The following is an 18,716-nucleotide window of genomic DNA, read 5'->3' as shown; positions in this document are numbered from 1 at the left end:
ACTCACAGCGATCCTCCTGCCTCAGCCTCCCGAGTGCTGGCATTACAGGCGTGCACCAGCACACCCAGCCTTAGAGTGAACTTTTAAAAACACAAGTGTATTTAAAGCTAATGCAGTGCTTAAAACCATTCAATAGATTCAAGAGGAAAAAGTTCAAGACCCAAATCAGAGTCTACAGGACTCTCCAACATCTGACTTTTGCAACCTTTTTTTGACAGAGGATGAACTCCCACCTCTGCATCCCATTTTAGTCACAGGCTTCTGGGTTATTTTTGAAACCTGCTGTAGCCTTTCTCACCATAAGACTCACGTATAATAAGTTAACTAGCAATCATTGAGGCTTTTGAAGAATCATCTCTTCTCCAGGAGAATACATTTTGACAATTCAGGTTAAATTAAATTTTCTTACATGTGATCTTTTTAAATATTATCTTCTCTTTTATCTCTCACTGAGTTTATTGGTACATTTTAGGGATACAGTACAGTTACATTCATCACTGGGATCCTGTACCTTTACATGACAGGTCTTGGTTCTCATTTTTTCCCCTTACCCCTGCCCTCCCTTCACCCCCGCCTCCCTTCCCTATTTACAAATACTTTATTTCTTCATATTTCTTTTTCTTTTCCCTTATTCCCTTTCCCCTACCCTTCCCACTTTCCCTACATCTTTAGCTCTTTTCTTCCTATTTCACATGGTCAATTATATCATTAGGATCTTATGCATCATTATAGTTTTTTACACCAGGGAAAGTATTCGGTATTTACACATGTGTGAAATATTACCCTCTTCCTGAAACTCAAATAATTATAATATGTTCTTTGTGGTTTTAGTATAATTATCACATATAGTTTTAAAAGGCTGTGGCTTAGAAAGGATTAGAAGCAGAGATCTGTAATAGGTTGAGAAAAATGATATAATATAAACTTGAATATTGGGAAAACATCAATGTTATTGATGATTCTATTTCTCAGAAGTGTGAGCTATATATGTCAGACATTAATTTTTTCACAGTTATATACACTAATATAGATGTACACATAGAAAAATAGATAATTGCATAAAAATATACATGTAACTTTTTTCAGCTTTCAAGAGTTTTTATAGGATTAGAAGCTGAGTAACAAATGTTTAATAAATAGAATAATTACTATCTCTGACAAAAAAATTGATTAGTGTATAAATATCCCAGACAGTTTTTCTGAGAGTAAAGATTATATGAGTTATAATATAAGGCAAAATGGTCTCCAACTGCTCTGTTGAAAAGTTTTGCAAATCACTAGTGAAGGTAAGTCTCCAACCAAATGTCTGCAATTTCAAAATCAATGATTTTTCACTGATTATAAATAGGCCCATACTTGAGTTTGTGATGTTTTCATTTTGTTTGAAATGTCACAGCTGTATGATATGCCTATAAAACTGTCAGTATAACTAGCCTCCTCAAACACAGGGAGTCAGATTTTAAAACTCTTTTGGACTAATTGAAAAGACTCAAAATCTCTGGACTAGATGGCAGCGTGGTGGAAGTACCTGGAGAGCATTAAGATGCAAACTGAACTTCTATTTAACACATGGTTTCAAAAACATTGAGTTCGTCAGACGTAGATTAGAGGTAATCATTGGTCAGTTCAGGTCTCAGCCTATTCTAGCATTTCACAATGTTAAAAATATTTAATTTCTTAAAATTTCTTATGGCTACTTCCTATTAATGAAAGGCACTATGTGGTATGTATGGTTATGTATTAAACATTGACATCTATCGGTCAATAAAAGAAATATGACATTATTAAAATCAAACAAAAATTGTGCTATCATTTTCTTTGATTTTTGGTGTTATATCTCAAGTACATAATGAATATTAAGACAATAGAATTCCAAGTTACCATGAGAAGGTAAATATTTTCCGTCAGATATATGCCTTTTACCTAAGGAAAATGCAACAAGCCTGACTACATTTACATAAAAGTGAAAGTAATGCCAATCCACTTATTTTTAAATTGCTTTTAAAAAGTCATATATTTTATTTTGCTATCATTAAATTACTTATTAAAATGAGTTTTATAAATATGTTCAGCAATTTGTTCTAATTATATGCATATAATGTAAGAAGTGTCACAAATGTATAATAATACTAGAAAGTAGATTTGTTTAATTTTGCCTTTTCATGGTAATTAATTTGTCAGACAATCTCAAGTGAATTACTCCTTTGTAATGGAGTTTAAACAATTTTAGATTCAAACATGTGCCTTTGAAATTCTGGTAAAAGAATAGTACATATCCAGAAAACTTTGCATGACAAAAAACATCTATTTGAACTACAGAAATAGATAATTTTCTTCTTTCACATATAAGACTAAAATCTACAAAGTTACTATTTTAATTACATTTTCAACATAATATCATCCAGTGGGTATACATCAATGTTTATTGAATAAAATATTTTAAATGCCTCAGTCAGTTACAGCCAGCCTTTAAGCTCTGATGAATATCAAAACTCACAATTAAGTGTAACTTTTATTCCTATGTAATTTTTTACGTTTTATTGTTTATCATATATGCTCATGGGCCTATATTTAATCTTTGCTAAAATTATTATTTTTAATATTGTACAAAAACTTTCATGTTTTGTTATATTTGAAATCATGTTTGAAACTATGTTTGGCAACCATGTTTGATCTGCTACACTTTTTCTGTCTTCACTATGATATTGTAATGTGTGAATTTATTTCTCAGAAGATTGTAAAGTTTGCAAAGTCTTTGTTTGGCAGAGTTGAGCAGATGGGTTTGAATTATATACTAGTATAGTAGCTACTCAACAAAATTTATCCACATTTATGAGGGAAAACATAGCTTGTTAATTGCAGCGTTTAAAAATTTATGAATTTTAAAAATTCAATGTAAAATTTCTTAAGATGAAAAATCTTTTGGGCTTTTGTTAATTCCACTTGAAAAAATATTAAAATTTATAAATAAGCTTCTGATGTTTTGAAGTTATGTTAGTCTGTCAAAGCACATGTATTTAAAAGAAATTTCTTGTTTAGTATGGTATTTGGCACTTTCTAAACATCCAGTACTTCAGTGTTTATAAAAAACCAGTTACATGAGATTCAAAACAATCATTCACTTATATTCGTTTGCATGTGTTTGTGACATTTTTTCTTGGTATGAAAATGTCTCAATATTAATCTGCAGCTAATAAATCTAATATAAGTTATTTGGAAATTCACACTAAAATTTAAATATGATATGATAGCAAAGAAATAAACATTAAGTATAGCATCATTCTGAATGTGCATAATTAAAAGAAAATCAAAGTATAAAATTTTAGATAAATATTAATATTTTCTCTCCAAAATTACAAATACTGAATGTTTTGGTTTTGTACATCTGATTATTTTTTAGATATATTAATTAAAGAAATTAAATACATTTGTGATGTCAATAGGATGGTGTATATTTTTATTTTGCTTATTTTACTAAAGTTTAAATTATAATTAAATATACAGAAATAATATTTGCATAGCCACATTATGTGTCATTGTTGTATAAAACTTATTTATACATTCTTGATTTTGAAAACATTTGAACTGAGATTTATAGATAAGAAGGATCCAGTCTCATGAAAAAGTTATGAAAAATATAGGGGTTTTTAGGGGTTTTTTTGTAGAAATAGAATAAAATTTAATATGACCTTCTTCAATAGGCTTAGTCATGCATGGCTTTGAAGAGCCAACATGTTCAGATTTTGTCTTGATGCAATGGGTACTTTGTAGAAAATTTAAAGCCAAAATTATATAACTTTACTTACACTGCATGTGTAATACTCCGTTGAGTGTAAATAAAAAGATGATTTGTTGATTTTCCTGTGCATATGTCATTAATGCATATTAATTTTATAAAATATTGGGTTTCTTTTTTGCATTTTAAGTATTGATAAACATATTTTGATCATAACCATTTCCCCATTTTCTTCACGTATATCTGCTCCTCTCTCTCTCTTACTCCTGTCCCTTTATTTATTTATTTATTTTTTCTCTTGGTACTGGGGATCGAACTCAGGACCTTGTCCTTATGAGGCAGGCCACAGAAATACTGAGCTAAATTCCTGGCATTCCTATCCATTTATCTAGTACTCTTGTTCCATTTTTATGTCAATTGTTTTAAGAGTCTATATTTTAGGAAAAATATGCACTACTTGCAGAAAATCCATTGAAATTGTCATTGCAGAACCTAAAAGAGATAAAAAGATGGTTTCAATTCAGGTTATCTCAATGGAATTTGACAGTAAATAGATTTAAAACAGATTTGGGGAAGGCAAAATACTGAATAGTTGGCTATTGAATGTAGGAAGATGATAAATGAAATAAAAATAGTCGTTTGTTCTGCATGGATGACACTGTCTATTCTTTAGTTTAAGAAATAAGTAAGTTACGATTACTTGTTTTGGTTAAGGGCTGTGTTTCTATGTTTTGCAAAAAAATATTTTGTCTTATTTCATTTATGCTAAGTGAAGTAATGGGATGAAAAATCATTGTATGTTAATTTATATCCCATTAGACAGGTAGGAAAAATGATGATAAACATTTTTAAATTGTCTAGAAATCAAGAAGTGAATATGAGCGTTTTCATTTTAAAAGTCGTGAAAATACATGAAAGCCATAACAGGAGCAGTAACAATAACAACAACAGCTGTAATACTGGCTGGGGAATGGAGTAGGAACTTCAAACAGCCAGCTCATAGAAAACTTAGCACTTCAAGGAAAGCATATTTCAGCCAACAGGGAGACAGTCAGTGTTTCAGTTTCATAGAATTTTCCTGAATAACGCACAGAAATGGCTATCATGTCATTTCCGTATAGTAATAAGGAATGACGATTCATTCTGATTATGAAATTTGTTTTTTATTTAAGATACACTTTCATACTTGAGAAAGAGTCCTATAATAGGTAACTATACATTTATGATCTTCAGAAATCATGATAAAGGAGAATTAGTATTATGGTTTTCATCTAGGTGGCCCCTAAGGCTCATGCACTCATAAGTACAACTTTTGGGAGGTGACTGGATCATGGGTGTGTGCTATTTAGCACGGGATTAGCTCACTGACAGCTTCACAGCTGGGTGTGATGTTGGAGGCTGTGGGGTGCTCCTTCTGATTATATTCAAAGCCTGGGCATCTGAAGGTGTCTGAGGACTCTTAAGGACATGACTCTCCTCTCAGAGATATGTGCATGACAGGCCACAATTTTCTAAGAATGACAATATATTCAAACATGCATGGCAGCGTGGACAAGGTCATGCAGCAGGTTTTAAATCTCACCATGTCTCGATAACCTGATAAGACACTACAGCTGCTATGAACTAAAGAACATTATGAACTTTCAGCAGCTGTGTTTGCTATGTAGCTGCTATTTTTGCTGAAGGAATAAAGAGGCATGCAGCTCTTGAGCCATGGAGCTGCAGCTCCAGCTCTGCTGCGCTCTGCTGCTACCCTGATGCTGATGATTGACTCCACGTGTGTTGTTCTTACTGGGAAATTAACTCACTCATGAAGAACTATACGGACTAAACAGACCTCTCTCCAGGGGCTTCCTGGGGGTCTGAGCGTTGGCCTTCTCAGAGGTGAAGCCTGATGGGACCAGGTGGCTCACTGTGGGTGTGGCCTGCACAGGTATATATCCCTCCTCCTCCCTTGATTCCTGCTGTTTCCTGACTTCCCTGCCATAAGCAGCCCTCCTCTGCTGTGCTTCTGTCATGCTACCCTGCCCTGAAGCCAGCTGAATATGTACAGATGCCTCTACAAACTGTGAGCCAAAATATAACCTTTCTCCTTTAAATTCTGAATTCTGGATACTGTATCTCAGTAACAAGCAAAGTAACTAAAACAATGCGATTTAGAAAGGTGATTCCCCTCGCCTGTCGGCCTTCAGCTAAGAAAACTATATCAAATAGTGCACTCTGCACTCAGATTTCATTTTTTATATTACACCATGGTAAAGGGAAATTCTTACTTTAAGAGTTACTTGCATGTATTTAAAAACATTGAAATTACTTTTTGGAATACAGGCTGAGTCAGGAAATTAGCCTCTCTAAAGTACAAACTCCTTGAACTGAAGATGCTTCAGGGCAAAATTTACCTACAATCATTTATAACAATGAATCTGTTACAGACTGAAAAATTTTTAGTTCATTTTAAGATATTTTTTCAAATGGCCATCACATCACTGTTTTACTACAATTTTCTTCTAAAAATCAGCTTATGCAAAATAACAGGCTGCTTTCTGGCATCCCTGCACATGCGCATAATATACTTGATCCTTTTCATCCTCGTCATTGCTCTTCCTCACCTTACCCCTAGTTTTACACTGGGGATGTTTCCATAGGTTTTTGTTTTGCTCATGTCTGTCCTGCACTGACCCTGCCAAAGTCGTCATTGGCAATCTTGCCATTTTTCAAGTACGGAACGAGAGCCCACATTTCAGAAAATTCATACCTATTTGAAATAAAGGAGAATTTTTGGCTATTGAAGCAATGAACCTCGCTCTCTGAAAATAAAAATCTCAAATCCTTCTGCTCGCTTCCTTTGCTTTAATTGACTGACCCAACAGCTGCCAGTCAGCCTTGCTACGCTCCCTACAGCTCTGTATTGATTTTCTGAGTAAGTTGCACTGCGACAGCTGCTCTTGAATCTAATTTTTCCATTCAGCTTTACTTTGTATTAGTTGAAACCGACAACACCATCCCTTTCTCACTAAAGATATATGCCACAGAAGTACACAAACAAGTCCTGGAGCCTAGGGCATTCATTAAGGTAGAAATACCATAAACATTTATTATATCAGAAACAGCAGACTGCACACTACTGACCAAACAACGAATGTGTCAAAATGATGCATTAGTTGGATTTTTCCTCACTTTCTTCTCCTTTTCTACCTGAAAACAAACAAGGTAGTGGTTAGAAAAAGTAAAATAAAATTGGAGACTGAGTTTCAGAATAAATGATATCAAAACTCTCTGCAGATGTAATAAAAATAAATTGTTAGAGGTCATTGCTTTTCATGTTTATTGATTTTAGCAGTCAGTGTCATTACTAGCTGCTAGAGAAATGAATTTATTATGAAGTTTCAAATAAGTTAAACTAAGGACAAAGTGAGAGTACTTTTATATTTAGGTAAACAACACACTCATCACCTTATATCAAAAAAGAATTGATAGTCAATTACTATCAAAAGTTTTATATAGTTATTAAAATGTATATTGTGTAAAATAGGAGAAATGTTCATTTTTTAAAGTTATTAGCATATATTATGTTAAAATAAAATGTTTAAATGAAGCAAGAATGACATGAATATATTTTTCCAACTGATTATATCAATTTATGTATACTTAGTACCATTGTTTAGGTCCTTGAATTTTCCTGACAACCCAACTGCTGTGTTATTAACATCACTGCAAACTCTATCACCTCCACAAAGACAAAAATCTTTTTTGCCTCTCACTTGTTTCCACAGTATCTGGCATGTAAAAAAACTTAATAAATATTCTTCAATAAAGGAAGGACCTGCTCATTTAATGTGATTTTAAAGACACTGAGTCATAAGCTGTGTAGAATATTTGGGTCCATGGACTTCTGTCTCAGAATAATATCCTGTTATTCTGGACTCCCATTGCGTTCAGATGTTACAAAGCAAAAACAAAAAGAAAAAAGAACAGAAAAACCTCCATGAACTTTCCCCAATGGATTTGTGGCTTTAGGGTAACCCAAACTAAACTTAAATGTGTCGATATGCCCAGAACTCTTTTAAGTTTTATCGTGTGTTCTTGTATCTCTGAAGCAAGAATGATAAACAGAGCTTTTTTAAAGAACGAGAACTCTATTAACATGTCATTTGCACTCAGTCACCATAGAAATCTGTAATTATAGTTATTATCATGATTCAGTGATTTCTTCAAATGCTCTAGTTATCAATTACAACACCAATGGACACTTTTCCACAAGCTTAGACTAAAATGTACTACATAGGTTACAGGATGTGATATGAAAAAAAAATTTTTTTTCATGAACCAAAACCCATCTCAACTTTACTCAAAATTTCTATGGTTGAAAGTAATGATTAATGTATTCTAAATTTTTCCATTCCATCTTTTTTTGTCACAGTACCAGAAGGCATTCTTGCACGCCATGCCAAACATGCAGAGTAGAATGCTCTGAATTGCATTCTCCAAAAAAGGACAGCTCAACCAGATTTAATGTATTTTGGCTGGCAATTTGTATGCTTAGTCTCTGCCCAACATACTTTACTTTGAATGAGCTAAGCTATAAAGCCTAGAATTATAGTTATAATAGGAAGCCGGATAGAGTTGTTTCCACTGATATTGTACCAGCTGTAGCAGTAGTATAATTTGTATCTTAAAGAGATGGGAGTGTTCCTAGTAGATAAAAAAGGATAGTGGACTTTAGAATGATTATTTTGGAGAACTCATCTTTTCTACTTCTCTGCACATAGCATATTTTTAGATTGCTTCATAATAATAAAGTATATATTTCTTTGTGCACATATTTTGGTTTTAAAATAATGAGACTTTATAAAACATAATATTTTCAAACAAAGCGTTTGTGAGATGATGAATTCTATCGTCTTTGCAGTCTTTGTTCACTGCTTTCTCTGCATCCTTTTGACAGAAATGAGATTAGTGAATAAAGATGAAAAGTGGAATGGAAGTGAGCTTTTGTTCATTTCTTGTATTCACTGAAAACTGCCCACATGCAATTAAAGTACATTTTTTTGCTTTACAAAATATATATTGCCAATTTCTTCATATTTTTATTTATATGTATCAATCTTGGATATTTTATTTAAGGTATTAAATGTATAGTTTACTTTATCCACAACAGGCTTTATAATTGTAGAATAGCACATAGGAATACATACCAACTAACACATCATGAGTGGAGTTAATTTTATTTTCCTTGGTTTCTCAGTGCCACATTTCCTGTCAAAGAGGAAAATGTAACCTTGTCGAATAAAGATAGTATGAAGTATTTTCACTTAAAAGCACGAGTTATCAAGTAAATTCTCAGGAAACACAAAGATCCTCCCACTTTTACTCTTCTTTATATTTCTGAATGACAATTTACCTTTAGCTTACTGGTCTTAGGCTTTTGTTCCCTCAGAAACAGTTCCTGAAATGGTGATCCGATATAGGTAGTTATCAGGGAAATGAACCCACAAAATAGAAAGCAGTGAGGCTGTAAGATTGGAAAGACTGTCAATAAGGTGTGCTTACCAAGCAGGCCACTAATGTTATATACTGAGTTCACTCCTTCAGAGTTCTGAAAATGTATAATATATGTCAGATATTTTTCTATCAAAATATAAGGTTGGAATTGACTTAGGGTGCACCAACTCTTGTCCATCTTTGGCCAAAGGCAAAAGGAGTATTACTTATCTGGCATTGATAAAGCACAGAAAGACCTTAGGCAAAGGATGTAAAAGGAACTCCATCTCTCAAGTTGTGCCTGAGCCTCAGGAAGTTACAGACTTACCTCCAATATCTCCTTCACCAGCAAAGTAGCATTGCCTTCACATAGCGATCCCGACTCTTCTGCCAGCATCCAGGAGAGGTGAAGTGGCTTTTAAAACTTTGTTTTACTAGCAATTTGATTTTATTTTACAAGTACATTTACTGGTGAGTGGTTAACCATTAACCACCACCCCCCAAAAAAAGCTCCCACCTATAATTTGAGAAACAATGCTTTAGAAAGCTTCTACCCCTGGTCTCAGGGCCCAGTCATGGAAAAGTAGCATCCAAATTTTTAGATTATTTAGGAGAGCTTCAAAGCAGAAAAAATGTAGGAAATATGCACCTTCTCCTGGGGAACAGCTCAGAACACTTTGAGCTTATTGAGAGATGATTGAGAGCACAACCTTGTGGACTAACACTTGCCTGGATTTCCTTAATGGTGTCCAAGTGAAACAAATGTGGTTCCAATGAAACCACTCATCACCCAGAGAGGAAAAGACAGTCAGAGAAATAGAGCAGGCCACCAGAGAGGCTGAAGTATCAGTATAGGAGAACACAGAGCACACGAGTGCTGAAACAATACTTCATAAAAATCACATCTGCATCTCTCGAATGACCAGTGATGTGGAACATTTTTTCATATATTTATTTGCTGCTTTTACTTCTTTGTCTGAGAAATGTCTCTTCATTTCAGATGCTTATTTTTTAATAGGGTCTTTATATTTGTGGGGGCTGAGTGTTTTGAGTTCTCTATATATTCTAGATAATAGTCTTTTGTCTGAGGAGCAGCTGGAAAAATTTTTTTCCCACATTGTAGATTGTCTCTTAGTTCTGTTGATGGCTTCTTTTGCAGTGCAGAAGCTTTTTAATAAGATGAGATTCGAGTTGTTCTTTCTGCTAGTTCCCGTACTACTGAGGATTTGTTCATAAAATCTATTCCTATGCCGATGACTTCAAGAGTTCTGCATAACTTATCTTCCAGCAAGTTTAGTGTTTCTGTTTCAATATTTAGATCTTTATTCCACTTGGATTTTAATTTAGTGCATGGTGAAAGATAAGGGTCCAGTTTCTATATTTGTCAGGTTGAGATCCAGCTTTTCCAGCACCATTTATTAAAGAGGCTATCTTTCCTCCACAGAGGATGGGCAGCTCCTTTGTCAAAGATGATGTAGCTGAGTACATATGGATTTGTTTTTGTGTCTTCCAATCTGTTCCACTGATCCTCAGGCATTCGAGAGATGCAGATGAAAACAACACTGAGATTCCACCTCACCCCACAAAGAATGGCTGCTATCAAGAAATCAAACAATAACAAATGTTGGTGGGGTTGTAGGGAGAAAGGAACCCTTCTCCATTGTTGGTGGGAGTGCAGACTGGTGCAACCACTATGCAAATCAACATGGAGATACCTCAAAGAGCTGGGAATAGAGGTTCCAGCCATCCCTCTGCTGGATGTCTTTCCAAAAGAATTAAAAGAATCATATCACAGAGATATATGCACACCCATGTTTATAGTGGTACAGTTTGTAATAGCTAAAACTCAGAAAGAGCCCATTTGCCCATCAGTTTGAAAGTGGATAAAGATGTGGTTTTTCCATAAAATGGAATACTACTCAGCCATAAAGAATGAGAAATTAGATTCATTCATAGGAAAATGGATACATATTGAGAATATACTCCTAAGTGAAATAAATAAGTCACATATGTGTAAAAAGCGAATAGTTTCTCTGATGTGAATAAACTATAATAGTACATAAGATCCTAATGATATAATGGACAATGTGAAATAGGAAGAAAGGGGCTAAAGGTGTGGGTAAAGTGGGAAGGGTAGGGGAAAGGGAATAAGGGAAAAGAAAAAAATATGAGAAAATGAAGAAATGGAAATGAAGTGCTTGTAAATGGGGAGGGGAGGAGGGGAGGGAAGGCAGGGACAAGGGGAAAAAATGAGGGCCGATACCTGTCATGTAAAGGTACAAGATCCCAGTGCTGAATGTAACTGTACTGTGTACCTAAAATGTACCAATAAACCCATGAGGAAAAAAAAAAAATCACATCCCATCGCAGTGGTGACTAGGACCAGGCTGTGCGCTTAGGCTTATGGAAGTCTACTGAGAAGTCAGGACTGAAGGGTCACACTTCACCTTTGCTGTGCGATCACTGTTCCCCGAGGGTAGACAAAGCAAACTTTTCTATCACTTTGCATTTAGAAGCTACTCAACCTAAGTTCCTGTAGGGCTGTAACTCTTGATAATCACAGGCAAATTTTTATATCAAGCTGTTGGTGCTACATAAATGTTACAGGAAGAGAAAAATGTTTCTGAAAGAATAATTAAAATATTTCTACTTATAAAATAGTATTCACCACTCATGATTCTCAATACAGTGGCATGTAGCTAGAACAAAAATAAAATAAAGGTAAATAAAACTAAGACTAATTTTAAGATACATGAACTCAGGTCCAATTACCATTTTCATGAGCAACTTAAATAAATTTGCACCTGGAATGATAATATAAATACCAAATTCCAGTGATGTGAAGTTGGCAATTTCCAAATCATATTTTATGTTAAAAGTGTTTGAAGACTTTTTTTTAAATCAAAGTATGGTGTGCTTTAACACATTAATTGAGATGACACATAGATCAAGAAGATGCTACCTCTAGTCATCACAGTCTACTTAATAAACAATCTGAAGATAGACATCCAAATTTTGTGAACACTGATACAAAAGAAAAACAAATCATTAAGGTGAGGGTAGAGGTAGTCATTGTCTTGAAAGCTGCTTCCTTTAGTGCATGCAGTATTAGCATGAATATCTTAGAGCTTTCTGGAATTAATTATTTTATAAGGGGACAAATGAAGAAGACAGCAATATGTGTTCTTGGCAGAGAAATAAAAGGCTTTATTGTACCTCAGAATTGATACTACAACAAACCAACTTAGCACATTATATTTATATCAGAATTGTCCCTTGACTATTGGAGAATTCTATAGCTTCTGACAAAATGTTCCACACACTTCAGTCAAAAGAAAGCAGTGGCTTAGGGGTGTGTGTGTGTGTGTGTGTGTGTGTGTGTGAGAGAGAGAGAGAGAGAGAGAGAGAGAGAGAGAGAGGGAGAGAGAGAGAGAGAGAGAGAGACCCACACACCAATGTATGTGCAAGGTCCATTTTTTCCCTAGGAGAAATACCTCATTAACAGAGGGAGACATACTTTAAATTTTACCTTTTAGAGTTCTTTAAATCTTCATAACAAACTATCCACAGGCCAAATAAAAACTAATATAATTAAAAAGTATGAGTTCAAAAACTTACTGAGTAACATTTTTGCTCATGATGAGAAGTAAAAGTGAATGCATAACACTTTTTAATTTCAACATTTAACCACTTCTGATATGTAGCATGTTGAAATTTAAGAGAATATATATAAATTCAATTTATACCATAATCATTTTGTATCATAATTAAAGTTTAATACTAGTAACTTTAGTTTTTAGGATAATTCTCATCTTAAACATGTTTTACAATAGGGCTTTGATTTTAGGGACAGAGAATTTCATTTAAAATACAAGAAATTTTAGAAGAATATTTTGCTGCTTATTTAAATAATTTAGATGGGTGAAACACGCAAAGTACTTAGTCTACTCAAGTTACTATGATAAAGTGTCATAAAGTCCGTGTTTTATAAGCAACAAGAAATTATTTTCTCACTGGCGCTTAGGAAGTCCACAATCAAAGCCACTGAAGGGATTTAATACAAGAAGGTAGTATATTTTTCTAAGAATAATAAAAAAGGTAGCTCTGTTTTTTGGCTCTAAATACTTTTGATAATATAGAAGGTACCCTCAGCACTTACAGGAAAATGAATTGTTTTTATTTACAGTTGAAGAGGATGTAGGAAAAGCTTTTACAATATCAATTTGGGATTAAAATGGGGATCGAGGGAGCTCCATGCCTTATTAATCTTCCCTTCTTCCAGTTTCAGACCACAAGAAAAGTATTCATGGTTATGTAGCTAAATGGAAGAATAACTGTCATTTTGCCAGACCTGAGAGATTATAACTCTTTTCGTGGGAATTTTAGGAGTAAACAAAACAAACAAACAAAAAACAAGGATGTAGAAAACAGCCCCTGTTTTCTTTCCCTGGTTATGAAAGGCCAGGCCTCAGAGCACTCTTTTTCCCCTGAATTGTGAGGAGAACATGGAGCACAGGAGATCTTCAGGCAGAGCCTACTTTAAACAAGGATGGACAGTAGGCTTTACTATAATCATGTGATATTCTGGAACAGAAAGCTGTCTAAATGTTTCACTTTTGCTCATTCCTCTTTCCAACAGTTTTCCTGAAATGAATCCGATAACAGTACAGTTTTAGTGTATCTGTCACATACTTCATGATTGGGTGCTTTGGTTAGAACTGGAGAGTGTGTTTGGTATCTACAAACCAATGGAAACTCTTTTCTCTCCCACCTTATTCTCAAATCCAAAGTGGTCTGCAGAGCCAATCCAAAGCCCTCTGCAAGCTGCAAATTCCAAGTGGATAAAGCTGCAGTTCCCTTTGCTTAGGTCTGGGGAGGACAGAACTCCAGAGCCCCATGCGGACAATTTCGCCTACTTGGAGGCTGTGGCTTTGACACCTTCTGAGTGAATGCGTTTCTATTTTCAGAGGTGCTTCCTCTCCAGACTGTTCTTTGGTTTCAGACTTCTCATGACCAGACATGAAGTTGGATTTTAGCCCATTCAGAGGTTACTGAGCTAGGAAGAAGTGGAAACACTGTAATCTAATCAATCAATGACATTATAAAAAAATGTCAATTCATTATAATTAAAAGCAGCCAAACAAATTTGATGCTGTTTTCTGATTAAAGCATTAGCTCCCTATAGCAATATTTGGGAAACTGGGTATTTAGTAGAAAATTTGCTAAGTGGAAATCACTATTAATGAAATGATTTAAAAAACACTATTCTTAGTAATAATACACATTAACTGAAAATTCTGTCTTTCAAAAAAGCTGCTAACATTTAGATATTTTTCTGTTAATGTTTTCTTTGTAAATAGCTTACATGCTGGAAATTATATTTTATGCACAATACGGAACTATGTATTTTTAATTCATTTATTCCAAAACATAATTTACTTTTCAAGAAAGCCATACAAATATTATTTAAATAGCTCCATAGTACTATTTGATATATGCACGTATCATAAATAATTATCATATTAGTTCATTGGCATGTAAGCTTCAACTCTGTGTTGGTTTGAGCATGTTTCAAAACTGCAAACTTGGAAGTTGAACTCATGGCCTTCACACTGAGGTATATCACAATCTTTTTTCATTTCTTTAAGAAATTATTTTGAGACAGGATCTCACAAACTTGTCCAGGCTGGGCTGAAATTTATGGTCCTCCTGCTTCAGTTTCCTGAAATATAATCATGTGCCACCATACCCAGCGAGCTATCAAAAATTTCACACAAAAATTTGTGTGAAAACAAACAAACAAATAAACAAGCAAAAAAAAAATACCTTTAGAGTCTGGCAAAGAAGCTGAGGCAAGAGGACCTCAAGTTCAAGGCCACTCTGGGGAAATTAGCAAGACTCTGCCTCAAAAAAAGAAAAAAAATGCTAGGGATATAGATCAGTATACCTTGATGTTAATGCCCAATACTCAAAACAAAACAAAATTTTCTATTGAACATATTTATTTATTTTTTTAATTTTTTATTGTTTCTTAGGAAACATATAGAAAACAAATTTAACTGGATTAGAATTTATGAACATTAATATGATTCACTATACGTAATACATTTCCTGTGGAAGTTTATATCAATATTCATTTCATTTTGACATGTTTATTTGCCATTAATGATTTATCTTTAGTGAATTCCTTGTTAAAGTGCATTGCCTAGTTTATCTACTTATGTTTGTATGATATTTCTTCTCAATATGCATAGTGAGCATCATAGATGATGTACAAATTAATCAGTTTTATTATTGCAAATTGTTTTTTCTCCCAAATTGATAGCATTTAATTCCTTTTCATGAATTTTTAGTTTAGTTTATTTTTATGAAATAAAACTCTCTTCTTTATAGTTTTATATTTTTCCTTCTTTAAAGTTCTTAAACAATACTTACTTTGAGACAATAAATTTTCCTAGCCAACTCCATTTTATTTGCTACAAAAATTATTTTTTAGCAATCGACTCTATGTATCTGGAATAATATGAGATGTGCCACAATCCTTCCAGTGCTTACAGATTGGTAGTCCTTTAACTCACCAGTTATATGAACTGGTACATATGGATACATCCTTCTGCTCACATCCCTTTTTTACCCTTTATTTTAACATCAGTCTCAGCATGACCTTACCAGTCTGGGCATACTCCACGTTATGCTGTTTGGACACATAAATCTCTAACTGCACTTTTTGAAAGCTATTCTTTCTAGTTTCAACTTCCGAGTAAATATTTCAAAATTTTAAAAATAATTTTTATAGATAGATTGAGATGTAAATATACATTTATCAACTTAGAGAAAAATAAGATTTTAATGAAAAATCAGGTTTCCTATCGGGCAATACAATGCTTAGCTTCATGCTTTGTTTTATTTTAATAAATTTTTACAGTTAACTTTGTTTTATTTTCTTAATTTTTTCTTATAAACATAATTTGTTTTGTGTCTTTCTATACACATGAATGTGTACATATAATCTATACCAGTACTTTTTCCTATTTTTCTTTTAATGTTTTTTGTATATTTTCCAACCAACCATAACTTTACTTCTTTTCTGACAGCTCCCCTGCCTTATTACCCCTCTCTTTACTAAAGGTAATATATTTTTCTTTGAACAGCTAGTTGCTTTTTTAAAATAGTAAATGGCAGTCTTATATTTTTCCTCCTTTTCATAATTTTCAAGGCTATTTTTCTCTGATGCATTCTAGGACTATATTTTCTAAGTGTGCAAAAAGTGATATTTAGCAGATTGTACCTTTAGAAAATGGTACCTTTCTTTTTGATCCTTTTTTGTCTTCCAATTCACTATTTTAAGTCATAACCTTCATTTTATTGCATTTAAATCTTCAGAAAGATGTAGGAATCAAACAATTATAATAATAATAATAATTATTATTATTATTAGTAGTGATTGAAGAAAAGATAAACAAGTATTGAAAGTCTTCTTCAAGAAACAAACTTGTCCAAGTAAAAAGATTTCTGGGTTGCCTAGACTAGAGTTCAATTCCTTGGAAAAAGGACTTTTTGAGAAAAGAAGGAGTTTATTCATGCTTGTTTACTAACTTGCTCTTTTGTCAAAGCCAGTAGATGCATAATATACATGACTGACATTTTCCAGAAGCCTGTATGTTTTGATTGCTCTGCATTCTGCTGTATTTCTCTTCTATGGACTTTCAAAAAAGTCCTAAAGTGCTCAGCTGCTATTCGCCCCATTCAATGATGTCATAGATTAACTGAACCTGCATGGAGAAGTAACTATTGCATTCCTCTTGGATAAAAAACTTTTATAAGAAAGAAAAGAAGAACAATGTACTTTAGAATCGTACTAAATCCATCCAATAGTCTTCTGCAGTGATAAGGACAGAAGGCAGGAAAGTTATGGTTCTCTGTGTGTACTGGGCCCTGCAGACACAACACTCAGTCTCAGGGGGACATGGGAGACATCACTTCCGGTCACACCCAGAGCTAATGGTATTTGACTTTGAGAAAACATTTTCTGTAGTGCTAGGGTGAGTTGCTAATAGGTACAGTAGAAATGGCTCATCTTGCAAAATTTTTAATGATATTCTGGTTAATTAAACAGAAACTCATCCATTATGTAAACAAGTCAACAGGATATCAGGCTCTAAGGAAAAAGACAGATGCAAATTTCTGTGTGCAAACTTCATTAGAAACATTTTTGTCCAAATATGGGAAAGAAAAAAAAAAGAATGTTGTTAATTAACTGTGAAGGAAATGCACATGTATCCTAACATGCTGGGCACAACAATTTCCTGAAACTAAAAACCAATTCTCTCAGAAATTCATAGAACTGGAAAAATATTTATTACTTTTCATAATAATAGAAAGAGGCAGTTAAATTTTTTTAAGACACAGACATATCTAAAACTCCCCCTCCCTTTTAAACATATGGCTAGATTATATTTTGAACATACATTTCTTTTTTTTTTCCATTAAGTGCACTGGCACATTTAAGGTAAACAATACAGTTCCATTCATCATTGGGATCTTGTACCTCCACGTGACGAAATTTGGTTCTTATTTTTCCCCATCCCCCTGCCTTCCCATCCCCGCTTCACCTTTCCCTATTTACAAAGACTTTGAACATACATTTCTTGTCTTTTAAATTTGTACCAGTTTCTCCTCAGTCAGAAAAAACTCCCAAGGAAAGAGCAGAGGCTCCTCAGAAAGTCACACAGATGATTCACTTTCTATTGTACGGTGCACTTTGGCAGTCATTCAAATGTTGCAAAATTTACTCATGTTCTTTTTTTTTCTCAAGAAAAGGAAAATGACTTTTTTATCACATCATCTTAAAATGCCTAGACTTCAACCCAGAAACCTTGATTAAGAAATTGTAAAAGCAAGATGTGATGGTTCATAACTATTGTTCCACTTCTCTAGGTGGCTGAGGCAGGAAGATCACAAATTCAAGCCCAGTATGTGTAATTTAGTGACTTAAGAAGACTCAATCGTTATTTTTTTTAAAGTAAAAAATGATTAAAGATGTAATTCAGTCTAAAGGCCCTGGATTCAATTCCAAGTACTAGAATTTAAAAAAAAAAAAAAAGGCATTTGAAAGTTTGAAATGTCTCTGAATGTCCACAAGTCTTTTTGTATTGTTAAATTTTCAACTAAGTTAAAATTTTTTTAAATTTTTCTCTCTATATAACACATGTACTTTTTTCTGTTAAACATTTAATAGTACATTACCTTTATAATGAACCTATATTATGAGTTTTACATTTCTTTAGAACATAGCAAGATTTACTTTATACCACTAAATATCCAAATTTACAAACTTTCTGTTTTCACAGGTACTGCCTTTTTATAGCTTAGTGTAAATGTTAATGATAACTGGGTTAGTGGCATATGCTTGTAATTCGTGCAGTCTAGACTGAGGCAGGAGGTTTGCCTTCAGTTTAAGGCCAGCCCAAACTACATAGTGTGTCAGCAAGAGAAGAAG

General features: G+C 33.7%; 1 protein-coding gene across 1 annotated transcript in view; it reads left to right on the top strand.

Moving 5' to 3' along the window:
• The window catches only part of Galntl6 (polypeptide N-acetylgalactosaminyltransferase like 6), a 1,019,213-nt gene that overhangs the window by 202,812 nt on the left and 797,685 nt on the right, over positions 1–18,716 (top strand). The gene's annotated exons all lie outside the window — the stretch shown is intronic.

The sequence above is a fragment of the Fukomys damarensis genome, unplaced genomic scaffold, assembly GCF_012274545.1.
Source record: "Fukomys damarensis isolate Sample0158 unplaced genomic scaffold, DMR_v1.0_HiC HiC_scaffold_18, whole genome shotgun sequence".
Lineage (NCBI taxonomy): Eukaryota > Metazoa > Chordata > Mammalia > Rodentia > Bathyergidae > Fukomys > Fukomys damarensis.
The sequence above is the reverse complement of the archived record's forward strand: the minus strand, read 5'-3'. Positions and strand labels throughout refer to the sequence as shown.